General features: G+C 44.4%; 2 long non-coding RNA genes across 2 annotated transcripts in view; one reads left to right on the forward strand and one right to left on the reverse strand.

Moving 5' to 3' along the window:
• LOC308587594 overlaps nt 1-269 on the reverse strand; it is a 272,764-nt gene extending 272,495 nt beyond the window's left edge. Inside the window, exon 1 of the long non-coding RNA XR_014008483.1 lies at nt 63-269. This is a non-coding gene — a long non-coding RNA (uncharacterized lncRNA). The remainder of the gene's footprint in view (nt 1-62) is intronic.
• LOC308587538 overlaps nt 1-19,194 on the forward strand; it is a 462,158-nt gene that overhangs the window by 188,296 nt on the left and 254,668 nt on the right. The window contains exon 2 of the long non-coding RNA XR_014008428.1: nt 18,353-18,715. This is a non-coding gene — a long non-coding RNA (uncharacterized lncRNA). The remainder of the gene's footprint in view (nt 1-18,352; nt 18,716-19,194) is intronic.

Here is a 19,194-nt window from a genome sequence, read left to right on the forward strand (position 1 = left end):
ACTGGGCCTGGAAACTAACTGGTAGCCAGTGCAGTCAGACCAGGATCGGTGTATAGTGGTACCTCTGATTAAGAACTTAATTCGTTCCGGAGGTCTGTTCTTAACCTGAAACTGTTCTTAACCTGAAGCACCACTTTAGCTAATGGGGCCTCCTGCTGCTGCCGCCACCGCCACACGATTTCTGTTCTTATCCTGAAGCAAAGTTCTTAACTCGAGGTACTATTTCTGGGTTAGCGGAGTCTGTAACCTGAAGCGTCTGTAACCTGAAGTGTCTGTAACCTGAGGTACCACTGTAATATGCTCAAATGGTCTTGTTCTCCAAGCTACGAACCTGCTCCTTCAGAGGAAGTGTAACCCCAGCAAGAGCAGGTGACCACCCAGCCATCCGGTGTCTCAGTCCTATCTGGAAAATAGCTGTTGATAGCCCTATCAATGACTCCATCTAATTCTCTTTTAAGCCGTCCAACTCAATGGTCAGAACTACAGCTTGTGGGAGCAAACATCATACTTTAACTATGGGCTGTGGGAAGAAGTATTTTGTTTCGTCTGTCAGTTTCAATAGATGTCCATGAATTCTAGCACTATGAGGGAGAAAAACATCTGTTTATCTAGTTTCACCATGTACAATCTTATAATCTCCTACCCGGTACCCCCTTACTCACTTTTCTCAGAACTAAAAAGCCCCATACGCCGTAAGCTTTCCCCATAGAGAAGTTGCTCCAATTCATTGCACATTTTGCTTGGCCTTTTCTGAACCTTTTCCAGCTCTAGAATATCCTTGAGCTCATGATAAGTCTATATGCAATAACCGTTGACAGATCTATCCTCCATGCATTTGACAAATCCCTTGAAAAGTCATGTGAGCTGGTGGTGGTAAGAACACTGGCTTCCTTTGCAAACTTTGTTTGTCATACAGATAAGGAGAGTGGGATGTGATTTTTGACACTGGACCCGACTCTGGGATGGAAGGAGGAGGCCACGAAGCAGAAAAATGCCCATTTCACAACACAGGCCCATCTGATGTGTGGAACGGTTTTTCACACTTCCCTTGAAATGCTAGGGGTGAACATCTGCTGCATTTCAAAGGCATGAATTGCTCATGCATCAATGTGACTAGCCCTAGCTAGAACTGGCACAGCAGCACTGTGTTGTATGGCAGACTTTTGCCAGGATAATCCCATTAAATATGAGGTGGACATGGGTTGTAGCTTGGTGGTAGGGCACCTTGACTTGCACGCAGAAGGTCCCAGATTCAACCCCTGGTATCTCCAGGTAGGACGCCTGCTCCATGGGAGAAAGGCGATGGCAAACCTAGACAGCATCTTAAAAAGCAGAGACATCACCTTGCCAACAAAGGTCCGTATAGTTAAAGCCATGGTTTTCACAGTAGTGATGTATGGAAGTGAGAGCTGGACCATAAAGAAGGCTGATCGCCGAAGAATTGATGCTTTTGAATTATGGTGCTGGAGGAGACTCTTGAGAATCCCGTGGACTGCAAGAAGATCAAACGTATCCATACTTAAGGAAATCAGCCCTGAGTGCTCACTGGAAGGACAGATCCTGAAGCTGAGGCTCCAATACTTTGGCTACCTCATGAGAAGAGAAGACTCCCTGGAAAAGACCCTGATGTTGGGAAAGATGGAGGGCACAAGGAGAAGGGGACGACAGAGGACGAGATGGTTGGACAGTGTTCTCGAAGCTACCAGCATGAGTTTGACCAAGCTGCGGGAGGCAGTGGAAGACAGGAGTGCCTGGCGTGCTCTGGTCCATGGGGTCACGAAGAGTCGGACACGACTAAATGACTAAACAACAACAATCTCCAGGTAGGGTTAGGAGAGAACCCTACCTGAAACCCTGGAGAGCTTCTACTTGCCAGTGTAGACAATACTGAGCTAGATGGACCAGTGGTCTGCTTCAATATAAGGAAGCTTCCTATGTCCCTTTGGTCCCTCAAAACCCATTTGCTGCCATCCTCTGAACATCCTTGAGAGCCTTCCTCTTTGGGATGCATGTGCTCACCTTGGTATCTATGGTGCCAAAGGCAATGTGGTGGTTCGTAAGGTGCCTCCAAGCAACGATTTACAGTGGTACCTCGGGTTAAGAACTTAATTCGTTCTAGAGGTCCATTCTTAACCTGAAACTGTTCTTAACTTAAGGTACCACTTTAGCTAATGGGGCCTCCCGCTGCTGCCGCGCCGCCACCGCCGCATGATTTCTGTTCTCATCCTGAAGCAAAGTTCTTAACCGGAGGCACTATTTCTGGGTTAGTGGAGTCTGTAACCTGAAGCGTCTGTAACCGGAGGTACCACTGTATTGTGGAATCGGTGCTGCTCATGCAAGCAAGATTTTTCACACCTTCCCCATCACGTTGTCATCGTCGACATGTAGGCTGCACTTAAATAAATAAATAAATCTGGATTTCCTCTCGCCATGCAAATTATGCTGAGTGAAAGCAACCTGTTATGTAGCCACAGTCACAGCTGATATCAGAAGCTCACTAGCGGGTGGTTTGTCATTAAGTCGTGGTGAGTGGTTCCTCTATTGCATGACACCAACTTCCATTTAATATCATTGGCAAACTTGGCCACCCCACTCTAGATCAGGGTTTCCCAAACTTGGGTTTCTGGCTGTTTTTGGACTACAACTCCCATTATCCCTAGCTAGCAGGATCAGTGCTCAGGAATTATGGGAGCTGTAGTTGAAAAACGGCTGGAGACCCAGGTTTGGGAAACACTGATCTAGATCATTTCTGAGCAAGCTGCTTTGTTCGGAAGTCAGTAAGTGGGAGTTTGGAATGTGACAGCTCTGCTGTTGTTCCTCGGTGTCCACAGTTAAAGCATCTCTAAACCCTAAATTATGTCTACAGTTAAAACAACCCTAAACACACTGACTTGCAAGGGAGTTATATTGAAAGAAGGGAGTTTACTTCTAAGTTGTTGTTTAGTCGTTTAGTCGTGTCCGACTCTTCATGACCCCATGGACCCGAGCACGCCAGGCACTCCTGTCTTCCACTGCCTCCCGCAGTTTGGTCAGGCTCATGTTCATGGATCACTGCCTTCATGGATCACTGCCTTCACCCCCTTCATGGATCACTGCCTTGCCGTGGCGAAGGGGCTTGAATAACTCAGAGAAGCTATGAGCTGTGCCGTGCAGGGCCACCCAAGATGGACAGGTCATAGTGGAGAGTTTTGACCAAACGTGATCCACCTGGAGCAGGAACCGGCAAGTCACTCCAGTATCCCTGCCAAGAAAACTCCATGGACAAAGGCAACAGGCATACTTCTAAGTAAAAAGTGCTAAGAACTGGAGTACCATTTTTCTGGCTCGAAAGCCACAATGCTTGATGTCTCCAGCAAAGGTCATACACAGAGTGCAGTGAGGATGAACAGAGAAGTTCCACATTTAAATAAATTAGAAGCCCTTGGTGTGGTAGGAATAGAGGGCTGGTTCTTTGATGAGTTTCCATGGATTGTGGGTAATCGTTAATCTTGGCATTGGTCAGATGTAAGTGCCTCTTACAATTTTCCGCTGCTGGCGGTGAAACCTATTAGTGTACCCCTTCGTACACAACCAACTGGTGTTTCCTGAAGCACTTTTTTTAGGTCAGCTAAAGCCGAGCATTACCACTCGAAAGAAGGACCTCGAAAACCTAAATGTCATTGGTATTGAGTAATGGCGACCACAGTGTAAATTGTGGTTGAACTGAGCTGCTCGAAAGTGCTGCTAAATGCAGAAGAAAACAGTGGCTGTTCTGGCTCAGCGAAAAAGCATGTCTGAAATGGATCCTAGACAAAAGCAGCAAGTCTTCATTCCTCTACCACTCTTCCAATGAGCTCCATGCAGCAAACATGGATGTCTTCCCCTTATGACAACAACAACCCTGCAGAATAGATGAGGTCAAGAGAACATGAAGTTGAGAGATCATGACCAGCTGAAGACCACCTGGGGAGCTTCAGGACTGAGCAGGGTTTTCAAACAAAGTTCCTCCATCCAAAGCCAAAGATCAGTATTACAGCAGACACTTTGAATGCAGAAGGTCTTGAGTGCACTTCCTGCCATGATCCATTAACACGTTGTCACCTCTGCCTGAGACCCTGGAGTGCTGCTGCCATTCTGGGTCAGAAGTGGACAACCAAAACAACACCAGCAACAAACAACTCCAACCAAGTCAATAAGGGGAAGGCTAAACTGCACCAAAGCTCACTCTGCAATGATTCTGTGGTTGGCTAGTTATCTCTCGCTTGGACTACTGCAATGCGCTCTATGTGGGGCTACCTTTGAAGGTGACCTGGAAACTACAACTAATCCAGAATGCGGCAGCTAGACTGGTGACTGGGGGCGGCCGCCGAGACCACATAACTCCGGTCTTGAAAGACCTACATTGGCTCCCAGTACGTTTCCAAGCACAATTCAAAGTGTTGGTCCTGACCTTTAAAGCCCTAAACGGCCTCGGTCCAGTATACCTGAAGGAACGTCTCCACCCTCATCGTTCATGGATAAATCTGCCATTTTTGGTATTTTTCAGTTTCTCACCCCTCCCCCGTCTTAAATTCAGTTTTCCACATCAGTTTATGTGTGTGTGTTTTTTATTTAAAAACCCTCACAAAAATGCACCAGCATTTTAGAATGAATTTCTCTTAATACATTTTTAAATGCAGTTTTGACTAAAAAATGCACTTCTTTTTTTGTTTGCATGTGGTTTCCTCCTTATAGCCACACATTTTAGTATGCTATTTCCACTAATTTATGCATTTTGTGGCATACTTTCTCATAACATATGCATGTTGGTAATCATTGCTCGGTTGGAAAATTGCACCACAAAATTCACAAAGGTGTGAATCTTGTAGTTAATTTGGCTCCTGTTCAAAGTTGGCACGGCCACTGATAAACATCCAGGAAGCCTGGCTGGCTCAGGCCAGAGAGAGGCCCTCAGACAGTGACCAACCTGGCTGACTGCTGGCAGCATGTCCTGCTTTGCCCCTTCCTATCCCAGCTGCAATCCTGATGAAAATTGCTCACCCCATGTTGCTATTAGCTTCAGGATTAAAACTTACATTGGTGTCATTGGGATGATTCTTTCTAAAGCTAATAGGAGCGTGGGAGGGATTTTAATTAGGTTCCTGGCTGAAGTGAGCTAATCTTCCCCACTCTGTGCACTGCAGTTCATGATGAAAAGTGCCTCGATGTCTTGATTAGACCTTCAATTCTGTGATTTGAACAACAACTACCAGACTTTTAGAAGACATCTGAAGGCAGCCCTGTTTAGGGAAGCTTTTAATGTTTGATGTATTATAGTATTTTAATATTCTTTTGGAAGCCGCCCAGAGTGGCTGGGGAAACCCAGCCAGATGGGCGGGGTATAAATAATAATAAATTATTATTATTATTATTATTATTATTATTATTATTATTATTATTATTCCCAGATCGAGGAATTAGAAGGGTCTCAGCATACAGTCTACTGCCCTCCTAAAAAATACCTTGTAAAATGATAATTGCTGGTGATCGCGATTGTACAGTTGTGCTTGTGGGCTTCTCAGAGGCATCTAACTAACCACTGGAATAATAATAATAATAATAATAATAATAATAATAATAATAATAATAATAATAATAATAATAATAATAATAATAATAATAAATAAATAATATTATTTATACCCCGCCCATCTGGCTGAGTTTCCCCAGCCACTCTGGGCGGCTCCCAATCAAGTTTTAAAAACAACAGAGCATTAAATATTAAAACTTCCCTAAACAGGGCTGCCTTCAGATGTCTTTTAAAAATAGGATAGCTGCTTATTTCCTTGACATCTGATGGGAGGGCGTTCCATGGGGCCACTACTGAGAAGGTCCTCTGCCTGGTTCCAGTGTGGTGTAGTGGTTAAGAACGGTGGATTCGTAATCTAGTGAACCGGGTTTGCTTCCCTGCTCCTCCACATGTAGCTGCTGGGTGACCTTGGGCTACTCACACTTCTCTGAAGTCTCTCAGCCTCACTCACCTCACAGAGTGTTTGTTGTGAGGGAGGGAAAAGAGAATGTTAGCTGCTTTGAGAGTCCTTAAGGGGAGTGAAAGGCGGGATATCAAGTCCAAACTCCTCCTCCTCCTCCTCCTCCTCCTCCTCCTCCTCCTCCTCCTCCTCCTCTTCTTCCCTGTAACTTCACTTCTCGTAATGAGGGAACCGCCAGAAGGCCCTTGGCACTGGATCTCAATGTCCAGGCAGAACGATGGGGGTGGCGACACTCCTTCAGGTATACAGGACCGAGGCCATAAGAACACAACAGAGGCACTGAGTTGCATGCAACATTTGGGGGTGGCATTGCGTGTGCATGATGTCACATATGCAATGCGCAGCACAGACGCCACTTCCCAACCTGCACAGGGCCACTTGGCCAGCAATCCCTCACCCTCCCACCACTGCCTTATCCTTGTTTGCTGCCGCTACCACAACACTCAGCGAGGCCACCTTCCACCCTCTGCAAGCCCCACCGAGGCTCTTCTTTGAGACTGTCAGAACACCTTCCAGGAAGGCGCCCCAGTGATCATCAAAGGGACCATAGCTGTCAACCATCCCTTATTTGGCGTGAAACTCCCTTATCCCAGCGCCGTGTCCCGCTGCTGTCCCTTATTGATGATGTCCCTTAAATTTCCCAGGTTTCAAAGGAAGCAGCTTCTCTCCCTCCCTCCCTGCCGGCCAGGGAGGAGGGAGGCTCCAACTGTGTTGCTTGGCTGCCCGCCCTGCCCCCCTCTGGCCTCCTCTCACCAGCCTCGGCCCCCAGGAACCCCTCCCCACCGGGACTGAGGAGCCTTCAGAGGAGAGTGAGGGCAACCATAGAGAAAGCAGTTCAGAGAGAGGAGGAGGAGGCGGAGGCGCGGGCAGGTGTTCCAAGGGCTAACCATAGAGGGGGAAAGCAGAGGAAGAACTGCAAGCACTTTCCCCATAGATTTGTAGTGGTAGACTAGCATAGATGGTCTGATCTGCGGGTTTACTTCAGGCGCTATTCCCCCCCTCCTCCCACCCCGCCTGATGGAACTGAGAGCTGCAGATGGAGCACGAGAGAAAAGATACAGAACTGCAGCAGCATCTTCATAGCTTGGACTTCGTTTTGCGCGAAAAGTGGTTGCTGCTTGTAGTTATTTAATTGCAGTGTTTCATCAGCTGGTGTCTTGAGCAGCAATCTCTGGAAATGAAGGGCTAAAAACTGGCGTTGTTCTCCCAAATTATCCGGTCCCTTTTAACTTCGCATTTCAGCTGGTTGACTAAAATCCCTTATTTTGGCTGCTGATCCCTTATTTTCGAGGCTGCTGGCACCTTATTTTCAAATCTGTAAGTTGACAGCTATGAAAGGGACACATCAGAGCAACAATGCTTCACCCTAATGCGTCCCTGGCAGAGACATGTTTTGTTGCAGCTGGGGCAGCAACATTCAGAGGCAAGGCATTTGGTTTTAGATCCTGTAACTCCTGACAAAATGGCCCCATTCACACGTAACACTAAACCATGGTTTAGAGTTATGAGGACAAGCCACACTAGACGTTTGTGGCAGGGAGGTGTACAAGGGACATGGGCCAGCCAGAGTTAAATATTGATTTCTATGGGGAAGTTAAACTTGGGATGGAATTGAAGTCCTTAGGTTTGGCTGGATCATGTCCTATGTTTAGCGTACCGTAGCAAATCCCCTTATAACGCAGCCTAAAGCCACATAACCTTTAACACTCCCTTGTAGATCTATGGTTTTTATTCTGTGAAAGAGAATGAAGAGATGCCTTGTAAAGCATCTCAGAAAATAATGCATAAAATACAACTTTTTGTTGTTGCATTCATATACGGTGCAGGTGCAGTCTGTATTCTGGCAGCTGAAAATGTTTGGCAGGTTGTTTCCCCCTTACTCTGCATGTTCTATCATTTTATAGCTGTGTTGAAGCAGTGATGAGTTCCCCTAGGGCACAGTTTCTAGCACATGTTGACCATTCCTGACAACAGCTAGTCCTGGAAGAACTGCACATGTTGCATGAAAGGTCCGTCATTCCTTCTCCAAAACCACACATTGATGCCTCTTTTAGATTCCAAAATGGTTTCTTTTATTTTTAAAAATGACCCATGTAAGCATTGCTTGACTCTAAGCCTGAATAGGACAAAAAATTAACGAAAGAACTGCCATGTCCTCATCAAGGCAGGCTTCAGAATGAGACACCTAACTGATACCTTTTTAAATTTAAATAAGACTTAAGAATATATCTAAATGCAAATGCTCTTCTCTTTACGTCACAACATTTCCAGTTTTGATCAGGTTTCAGTGTGAAGACAAAAGATGTTACCTGCAATTTTAAATCCAGATTGCGATCTTAAAAATATATGCATTGCAAATATGAATTGGTGACTCAGTCAGTTTTTCTTTCTCTCCTGCTTTACCCCCCACAGCGCTACAATTCCCAGCACCCTTTGAAAACTACAGTTCCAAGGATTCTTGGGGGATTCTTTGACACATGCACAATGCTTTACAACCTTAATTTTCTGTTACTTTCTTTCCCAGTTGCCCAAGAGCTGATAAATAAATAATAATAATAATAAAATCTCTAGCAAAATTCCCTAAGCTGAGAGAAACCTACAGAGACGACAATATCTTCAGTAATAAAATGGATCTGCTGAAAATGCACAGGGAATTGTGGCCCCATTGAACTGCCCTCTCCCTCCTTTGAGCTTTGAACTTACTGGTTGAACTGTACAATTCTATATAACTAACTTATCTTAAACAAGCATACCTTTCATTCCTGACTCCAGCATACAGCTGGTTACAGTAAGTACAGTAAATGACGGCTTGCACGTTTGATGGTATGTAGAAATTCCGTCAAAAATTCATGAATTGTCTTGTCAGGACAGCAACCAAAGCGTCCTACTTCAAGGGTCAAGGATGCCAGTAGCCTGAGTCCATTTACAGGGCGATTCCAGGAGGCAGTCCAGGTCACAGTTTCCAGCCAATCTTAGGGGAGTCAGATAGAGAGGAAGACCACCAACAGCCCCAGACCATACATCCAGGGGGCAATATTCTCCCGCTTGTGCAACACACAAAGGGATTGGTATTCTTTTGCTTGAGCAATGGGACGTTTCCTCCTCTCCTCTCTCTGTCCACACCCCGGACCACCCTCAGATGTGCTCCAGAAAGTTGTGGGAACCCCCAGAAGAGATTTAAGGGGTGCAAGTGAAAGCTGTTCTGCTTATTCTGAGAACTACTTTTTGGATACAACCCAGGGTTGATGAGAGAGGCAGAGTCCAGCTTCAGTCCAAGGTCCACACACAGGGTCAAAAAGAACTGGAGACCAGTAACAGTCTGAGGTCACAACATACACACCAAGGATTCAAACTCACAACAAGGGAGCAGGAGAAGTCAAAGAGTTGTCCCGGCATCTTTCTACAAGGACTGAAGGCAGAAGCTTTCTAAACCACACTTTGGAACAGCAGTTTGACACCTGAGCTAACCAAGGAGTTGAGTCAACATGTGATGAAGCTTCTCATGAGTAGCCTAATTACTCCTGAGGAGGTTTTTGCCTTCAGGCAGGCACTCCAATGTCTGACTGATGTTCGATCTGGAAGCTTCATGTGCTGGTGCTCCCTTGAGTTCGGAGGAGGCTCAGCTTCCATCTTAGTCTCTGAATCTGGGCTTTCTTTGGGAGGCGATGGCAGCTGGGGTTCTGTAAGACCTGGTGGTTCTAGTTCTGCCTTACTGGTACCTGGACCTTACCTGTTCCTCTGGTAAGGTTCCCTTCGAGGCAGACTAGGTCCTCCTCTGACAAGGAATCTTCCCATGGAGGCATAAAACTAAGCACAAAAATGTTTCATTAAAGTAAATGGATATTCACAGGGTTATAGAATTGTAGAGCTTAAGGGACCCAAAGGGTCATCTGGTCCAAACTTCTGTAATGCAGGAACCACAGCTAAAGAAATCCCTGACAGATGGCCATCCAGCTTCTGTTTAAGAACTTCAAATGAATGACAATCCACCAGATTCTTTTTTTTAAAAAAAAAATATTTGGAATTTCAACATGACAATTCATCAAAAACACACCATCCTCATTTTTTCTCCCCATTTTTCCCTCCCCCCCCCCAAAAGAAAAACCCACCCTCCCACTCCAGATTTCCTTCAGCTCATCTCTCTGGTTTTTCAGCACATGTTATTCTCTGCATATTAAAAATTGTAAAGATCCTTAATTTATCTATCTATATGTTACCAATAAAAAAGTTTGTGAGTGTTTATTCAAAACCTGCCAAGGAGTCCAATTCATTTTGTTGTTTCTTTAAGTACTTTGTTAAAGGTTCCCATTCTTCTTTAAAGTCACAGTTGTCCTCATCACATAGTTTATGTGTCAACTTCGCCAATTCCTCATAGTCCATCAGTTTCTCTTGCCACAGTTCTTTAGTCTAGATTTCTTTGTTCTTCCATCCTTGTGCTATTAAGACTCTTGCTGCTGTTGTCACGTACATAAATATGTTTTTCAGTTTCCTTGGCGGGTCTTTCCCTACAATCCCTAACAAAAATGCTTCAGGCTTTTTTGCAAATGTTAATTGGAACATTTTCTTCAACTCATTATATATCATTTCCCAATATATTTTAATTTTACTACAATTCCACCACATATGGTAAAAAGTCCCTTCTTTTTCCTTACATTTCCAACATATATTTGAGCCGGTTTTATACATTCTTCCTATCTGTACTGGTGTTATATACCATCTATGCATCATTTTCACATAGTTTTCTTTTAGCAAAGAGCAGTCGACAGTCCACCAGATTCTGAGGGTATTCCATTCCGCTGTTGAACAGGTGTTACCATCAGAAAGTCCTTTCTCATATTTAGCCGGAACCTCCTTCCTTGAAGTTTGAATCTACTGGTTTGGTCCTACCATCTGGAGCAGCAGGAAGCAAGCTTAATCCATCTTCCATCTGACAGCTCATTAGACATTTGAAGATGGCTACCGTATCACCTCTCATTTGCAGTGATTGCATTGGTTTGGCTAAGGGGCTGTGCGAGGCTTCTGCATATGGGGAACCACATATGTGAATGGGTGCTCTTTCCAGCCATCAGACAGCATGTCTGCTACCTTCATTGATTCAGATGGAATGGAGAATTAGAATAGAGTGTCCTTGGTATATGTGGTGCTTCAATTCCCTGCGTGATTTCTCCCAGGATTTATTAAATAGCGCTGGAGCTCCACAGCACAATTGCCATGAAATTAAACAGGAGTCTCCCAATGCTTATCCTAGAAGTTTATCCCATTATTTCCTTCCTTCCTTCCTTCCTTCCTTCCTTCCTTCCTTCCTTCCTTCCTTCTGAGGCAGGATCCTACAGCAGACAAGTTGCTGCTCTTCTCTCCCTGTTCCTGTACACTGTTAAGCAAAAAATATAAGGATGAAACATAACATCAATTTTTTCTGCCAATTTAAAGCTTTTGACTGCTGGAGCAAATCCAAGGCTATATTTCACCAGGATGAGATCATTCCCAGTAATTAAGTTTCTTCATACTTACTCAGTTCTGTGCTTTACCAGTGCAAGATCAAGATCAGCAATTCATGAAAAAGATGAATAAAATATGTATTTATTCATTTAGTTTTCATTGTCTGTAAATATGAATAGAATCCAGACATTGCTTACTTTGGAGAAGTCTCATTTATTTAAATTAGTATAATTTTCTTTTTAAAAAGGGAAAGGCTTTGGCATCAATCACAACTAGTTCGATTGCACAAGCTTTTGAATGATATCAAACTTTATCAGACAGTTAATTCTCATTGTTACTGCTGTTTCTGTCATTATTCAAAAGTTTCACAGATTGTATCAGTTGCATAAATAGACCTGCTTAGTTTTAGTATCTGAACCACATCAGACTATTTTATGGTATCATATGTGGCTTTTATTAAGGTTATACAGTATGCCAATGCTCATATTTTTGCAGTTAGGGAGAAAAACACCCAAATCATCAGGAAATATTCAGAATTCAAGATGTGTGTATTTAGACTGGATCCATACTTGAAATGAACTGTCCTAACACAATCAAGTCTATGAGTTTCAGTGGGTCTACTCTGATTAAAATTTAGTTCAATACCGCCCCCTCCCCAAGGATCTATGTTAAACCTGCAACCCATAATGAACCATGAATATAAAGTCTCGCTGCTTCAACTTATGAAGTCAAGAAAGGTTATCCATTAAAATAAAATAAAATCTTAAACTCATCAATCGACAATCTCATGCTATTTTTCTTTTTTGGAACAGAAGTATATGAGAAGACAATAGTTTTCACGGCAAATTCTTGGGTTTTGGCTTCATTGTTCATGATGATAGGGGAACTTAATGCACATATGAGGAGAGTGTATATATGTGTGTGTGTGTGTGTGTGTAGATATATAGATGTATATCTATAGAATGAGTGAGGGCTACCGTAACTGCAATCTGTGCCAGACATCTATAGAGCCAGACAGCAAACAAAGTGATGCTGGAACCACATACAACAGGAGGTTGCCTCAGGGACTTCAAACAGGATAACTAGGGACCTTTGATAAATGAAGGGCAGTAGGCCAGCCAGAAGTTATGCTGTTCAAACACCTGTGAGATAAAAATATTTGAGGCCTGACCCTGAAGTGACACAGCAATTTATTTGAGGAAAGGGGCCCATGAGAGTGTAGCCTCCAAGCCTGTTTTTGATGCTAGGGCTCAGCCAGGAAACATACCTTACCCCTGAACTAGTTGGTTCCAGTTGTAGTATCTTTGATGGCACAGGCTTCCTAGGAAAACAATGCATGCAGGACAAGAGTTGACTTGAAGTTTCTCAGGACTATTGTTGCCACGCCACTGGTCCCATCACCTCCTGGCAAATAGAAGGGGAAGAAATGGAGAGAGTGAGAGATTTTACCTTCTTGGGCTCCATGATCACTGCAGATGGTGACAGCAGTCATGAAATTAAAAGATGCCTGATTCTTGGGAGAAAAGCAATGACAAGCCTAGACAGCATCTTAAAAAGCAGAGACATCACCTTACCAACAAAGATCCGTATAGTTAAAACTATGGTTTTCCCAGTAGTGATGTATGGAAGTGAGAGCTGGCCCATGATCGTCGAAGAATTGATGCTTTTGAATTATGGTGCTGGAGGAGACTCTTGAGAGTCCCCTGGACTGCAAGAAGATCAGACCTATCCATTCTGCAGGAAATCAGCCCTGAGTGCTCACTGGAAGGACAGATCATGAAGCTGAGGCTCCAATACTTTGGCCACCTCATGAGAAGAGAAGACTCCATGGAAAAGACCCTGATGTTGGGAAAGATGGAGGGCACAAGGAGAAAGGGACGACAGAGGGTGAGATGGTTGGACAGTGTTCCCGAAGCTACCAGCATGAGTTTGACCAAACTGCGGGAGGCAGTGGAAGACAAGAGTGCCTGGCGTGCTCTGGTCCATGGGGTCACGAAGAGTCGGACACGACTAAACGACTAAACAACAACATTGTTGCAATGACAGCTACGAGATGTCCCAACATGTCATCCACCCAACACATCTAGAAGAATGCACGATTCAATTCACTTCCTGGGAGTAGCAGACTGTGGGGTGGGGTGGAGACAACCAACGTTCAGACAGATGCGTTGTTGTCAAGAAGTGCCAGTTAGAAACTCCCCAAAGACCTTAGCCTCTGTGTGTGGACCACCTTAACAGTTTGTCCCCGTTAAGGAACATAGCTACTGTCAAGCTAAATGGTGAAATGTGGGGAGGACCCTGGGTGGTTCCTCCTTCCTCCTAACTTAGATTCAGAAGAGGCAAACGGCATGTCAACCCCATGCCAAATAGGGGCGACAAGTGATGAAGCCGTCCCTTGAGTGGGTCTGCAGCAATTATCAGTTTCTGGCTTCATACCACAAAAAGATCCCCAGCTGATCCAACCCCTTTTAAAAGGTCAGGAGGAGACAGGGCAGGTTTTCCTTTCTAGTCAGCTGGCAATTCTTCAGCCAATATCAAGGGGCTTGAGCAACTCCCTTAGGAGGAAATATTACAACATTGGGGCCTTTGTAGTTTAGAAAAAAGGGCTAGTAAGCAGGGGGGCATGATAGAAGTATATAAATTATGCAAGGTGTGGAGAAAATTGATAGAGAAAAGCCCCCCCCCTATAAGGTAAAGGTAAAGGTAAAGGTACCCCTGACTGTTAGGTCCAGTTGCAGACAACTCTGGGGTTGCGTGCAACTCTGGGGTTGTTTGTCCGCAGACAGCTTCCGGGTCATGTGGCCAGCATGACTAAGCCGCTTCTGGTGAAACAGAGCAGCGCACGGAAATGCTGTTTACCTTCCTGCCAGAGCGGTACCTATTTATCTATTTGCACTGTGTGCTTTTGAACTGCTAGGTGGGCAGGAGCTGGGACCGAACAACGGGAGCTCACCCCATTGTGGGGATTCGAACCGCCGACCTTCCGATTGGCAAGCCCTAGGCTCTGTGGTTTAGACCACAGCGCCACCCGCATGCCACCCCCATATAACAGGAGAACTAATGGATATCCAAGAAGCCAAATGTTAGAAGATTCAGGATAGACAAAAGAAAGTGCTTCTTTATACAACATGTAGTTTAACCATGGAATTTGCTCCCACAAAAGGCAGTAATGGAGGCTGACTTGGATGGTTTAAAAAGAGGATTGGTCAAATTCACGGAGGAGAGGGCTATCAATAGTTACTAACTAGGATGGCTATGTTCTACCTCCATTATCAAATGTAGAATGTCTTTGATTATCAGCTGTTGGGAATCCTAGGTGGGGAGAGTGCTGTTGTGCTCAGGACCTGCTTTCAGGCTTCCCAAAGGTAAGAATGAGAGCGGGATGCTGGCTTGATTCTGTGGGGCTCATAGGTCATGTAAGATAGTGCCCTTGAATACAAGACTTTCACTTCTCACCATTTAAGTGGATAGCTGCAATGAGTGTCCTATAGGGACATGGTACAATGATGCATTTGGGGACACAGTAGAAAGCAACATGGCTTCTCCCATGACATCGTTTGAAGACATGTCCTGGAAATTCATCTGCTGTGTCCAGGTGTTTTTGTTTCAGCAAACCGTCTGTCATCATAACTACCCTGCTTTACATTTCAGGGAGTTTTCCTCCAAAAGCGAATGTGAACAAAATCCTCAGTGAGGGAAATCCCAGTTGGCTGTGGTCCTAAAGCCACTTACTTGTAAGTAGTCCCAACAAAGTCATTGCACCCCACAAAAGTGGATTTAGGATTATAGCCATGGGATTTAACAAGGCTCGAGGAACTGCTTCCTTCCACCCTCTCTTGAATAAACGAATAAATACTTGCATTAGAGGACTGGGGGAGGGGAGCGGGGGGAAGAGAGAGATTTTCCAAAAATAATCCTTTTGGCAAAGCATGAAGCTTATTTTGCAAAGGCCAAGTCTGCTCAAGTATGGTTAAGTATCTTGGCTTATTTTGTTTTCCATAGAGATTTTGAAGTTAAGTAGTTATAATATGGTTCATTTAGTATTTGACCCAGATTTAAGAGTGATTATTGTGACATGAGTCATAAAAATATAGCGTTTCACTAATAAACATTGCATTCAGCACTATCGGAGTCAGGATTGTGATGTATAATAGAAAATGTAGCTCTGCATCAGGATTTCGTGTCAAATCTATCGGTAAAACACAGGACAAATCCATGCAGGCTCTTTTTTTTAAAAAAAAACACCACTGTGTAGTTCTTCCCCACATGGTTCTCCTTCCTGCTGGCCACTCTATCAGAAGATCCTTGTGGGACTGAGAACCAATTCAAGTCTTTAGCCTGACATCACTGCCACTCACCCCCCACCCCACCCACCAGCCATGCTGCAGCAATGTCAGTTTCAGAAGAGTGGCTCCACTGCACCCCACCAACTACTTCTGGACACATATTTTTCGCTTTATAAGACGCACCAGACCATAATAATAATAATAATAATAATAATAATAAATTTTATTTATATCCCGCCCTCCCCAGCCGAAGCCGGGCTCAGGGCGGCTAACAACAATAAAACAGTACAAAAGTACAACATAAACAACATTCTAAAATCATTCATTATAAAAATTAATTAATTCAAGCCACTAGCAACCATTGGGCCAGAGCTCTGCGAAGATTGCCGAGGGAGGGGGTCAGGCTGTGCCCTGGCCAAAGGCCTGGTGGAACAGCTCTGTCTTGCAGGCCCTGCGGAAAGATGTCAAGTCCCGCAAGGCCCTGGTCTCTTGTGACAGAGCGTTCCACCAGATCGGAGCCACAGCCGAAAAAGCCCTGGCTCTAGTTGAGGCCAGCCTAACTTCTCTGTGGCCTGGGACCTTCAATATGTTTTTATTTGAAGACCGTAGGTTTCTCTGTGGGGCATACCAGGAGAGGCACCTAGTTTTTGGAGGAGGAAAACAAGAAAAAAAATATTCTGTGCAGTGATCCCTCTTGCTGTTCTGGCTTCTGGGATAGCCGTGCGAAGCCTCTTCAGGGCAGGGGGAGCATTCTTCCTGCTGCCCTGAAGAGGCTTTGTGTTGCTATCCCAGAAGCCAGAACAGCAAGAGGGATTGCTGCGCAGTGAAAGAGGACAATCATTGTGGCTAGTAGCCCCTGAAAGCCTTGTCCTCTGTGAAGCTGCCTAACCCTCTTTTAAAACCATCCAGTATTGAGCAGCGGGTGGGACTGGGCAAGTGGGGCATCTGCAAGTCAGGGCACTTCCAGACCACCTATTTGTCAAGCATTCATGAACAGGGAGATGAAGCAACATTGGCTATTTAATGAGCATTCGTTCTGACTCGTTTTCAGGGAGGTTAGATGGCATTGCATCAAAGCGGGTGTTATCCCACACTTTCCAGTCCATTTCACCATCACTTTCTTCATTGCAAAAAGCCTGATCTTCCGGCGAAGCACATTCGTTGCACAAGATCTCCCAAGCAACCACCATTGTGCAACCTGAATATGCCAGTCTGCAACTGGATCCAATCCAATAACAGCAACAGTCTGGAAATGCCCTCAGACTGCAAACCAGAGACAAATTGGAAACATAGGCTTTCCAGGGTGGGGTGCTGTGTTTGGAGACATTGTGTGGCCCGCAGTGTGCTTGTTTCTGCAGCCTTGTAACAGCAGCTCAATTCTACATGCTTTGAGAGATAGTACAACACTACCTTAAGTCTCCTTTTGAATTATGGTGCTGGAGGAGACTCTTGAGAGTCCCATGGACTGCAAGAAGATCAAACCGATCCATTCTTAAGGAAATCAGCCCTCAGTGCTCACTGGAAGGACAGATCCTGAAGCTGAGACTCCAATACTTTGGCCATCTCATAAGAAGAGAAGACTCCCTGGAAAAGACCCTGATGTTGGGAAAGATGGAGGGCACAAGGAGAAGGGAATGACAGAGGACGAGATGGTTGGATAGTGTTCGCAAAGCTACCAGCATGAGTTTGGCCAAACTGCGGGAGGCAGTGGAAGACAGAAGTGCCTGGAGTGCTCTGGTCCATGGGGTCACGAAGAGTTGGACACAACTAAACGACTAAACAACAAAACCTTAAGTCTCCAGGTCTCTCTTCTAGAAATGAAACTGTTTTTGTGACAAAACTATAAAAAAATGGTATCAGTACACTAAGCCTTGTTTCAAAATTGCATTGAATACTAAAATGACAGGAATAAAAGATTCAGTTTAAGGCTTTAGAGCATTCTTGCATCTATTCTACTCTTGCTTAAGATTCACAGCAGGCTAGAATATCTAAAAAAAAACCCCAAACCCAAAGATAATGAAAACAGCTCTTAAAATTGTAATCCTGGGCCAAAGGTCCCTGAGTTCTAGTGCGGATGATTACAAATCAATGTGTTTCCAGCCCATGTTTGTTAATGGTCAGGTCAGAACCTTTAACAGCAACAACACTCTGAGGAAACATAGTCAAAGCATCAAAGCACCAGGGCACATTGATTTGACAGGGGAATTTTAATAAATCACATGGACCTGGCGGAATTCCAGTACTAGTTCCAGGGATGACACTGAAGACCTGTATGTAATATCCTTCTAACGTGCCAGGAGCCTGAATATATGTACTGGCTGTTACTGGGAATCTCGTACCTAACCCACTTAAGTATTTTGGGAACTGGACACAGTACATTCTTCCCACCTCCAGCTTCTGCCCACAGTTCAGTTCTGGTGTCATGCTTAACATAAGCCCACATTTACAGGAATCCTTCCAGAGGCAGCCTAGAAGTGGGAAGCAGTGCATCAGAAAGGGACCACACAAAAACAGGGGAAAGAACAGCAACGTTCTTTTGATCGCACAGAGGGTTTTGCTCTTTTCCTCTTTGTCAGTGCAGTGAATTTCAGCTGTTGGCTACCCTTACCATATCTGTAGTACAGTGGTACCTCGCAAGACGAATGCCTCGCAAGACAAAAAACTCGCTAGACGAAAGGGTTTTTTGTTTTTTGAGCTGCTTCGCAAGACGATTTTCCCTATGGGCTTGCTTCGCAAGACGGAAACGTCTTGCAAGTTTGTTTCCTTTTTCTTAACACCGTTAATACAGTTGCGACTTGACTTCGAGGAGCAACTCATAGAACTCATAGAACTCATAGTAGCCTTTTTTTGAGGTTTTTAAAGACTTTGGTGATTTTTGAAGCTTTTCCAAAACTTTCCTGACACCGTGCTTCGCAAGACGAAAAAAATCGCAAGACGACAAAACTCGCGGAACGAATTAATTTCATCTTGCGAGGCACCACTGTACCAATATCTATCTGAGGAATTTATTTATTTTAGCCATTTGTATCACTTAATCACATCCTCTTATAAGAGACCCAATACAATGAGACGAAAAATGAGTTTAAACTATGAAATCAGAGTTCAATAAAAAAATAAAACATCAGTAAGCATTGGACATCTGACAGGGAGAGGGCCTGTTGGACGACCTCAATTGGAAGGGAATTCCACAAAACAGGGTCCACAATACTGAATGCTCAGCTCCTTGTGGATAAGAGCCACACATCCATGCCACAGAGAACTATTTAATTTAAGATTCAGTGCTTATTCTGGGAAGGCTCTGGAAGTTCAGCACGTGTGCTTCTGTGGCAACTCAACAATTGAATAAAGCTAATTTCTTCAAGGAAGAAGTACAACATGAAAGTACAATATACTTGTGTGGCGATCATTTGTGAAGACAGCCAGAGTATGTTACTTTTCTACTGGTTCAGCACTGGCTCAAG

Source organism: Podarcis bocagei (assembly GCF_964188305.1).
Source record: "Podarcis bocagei genome assembly, chromosome: 1".
In the NCBI taxonomy this organism is placed as follows: Eukaryota; Metazoa; Chordata; class Lepidosauria; order Squamata; family Lacertidae; genus Podarcis; species Podarcis bocagei.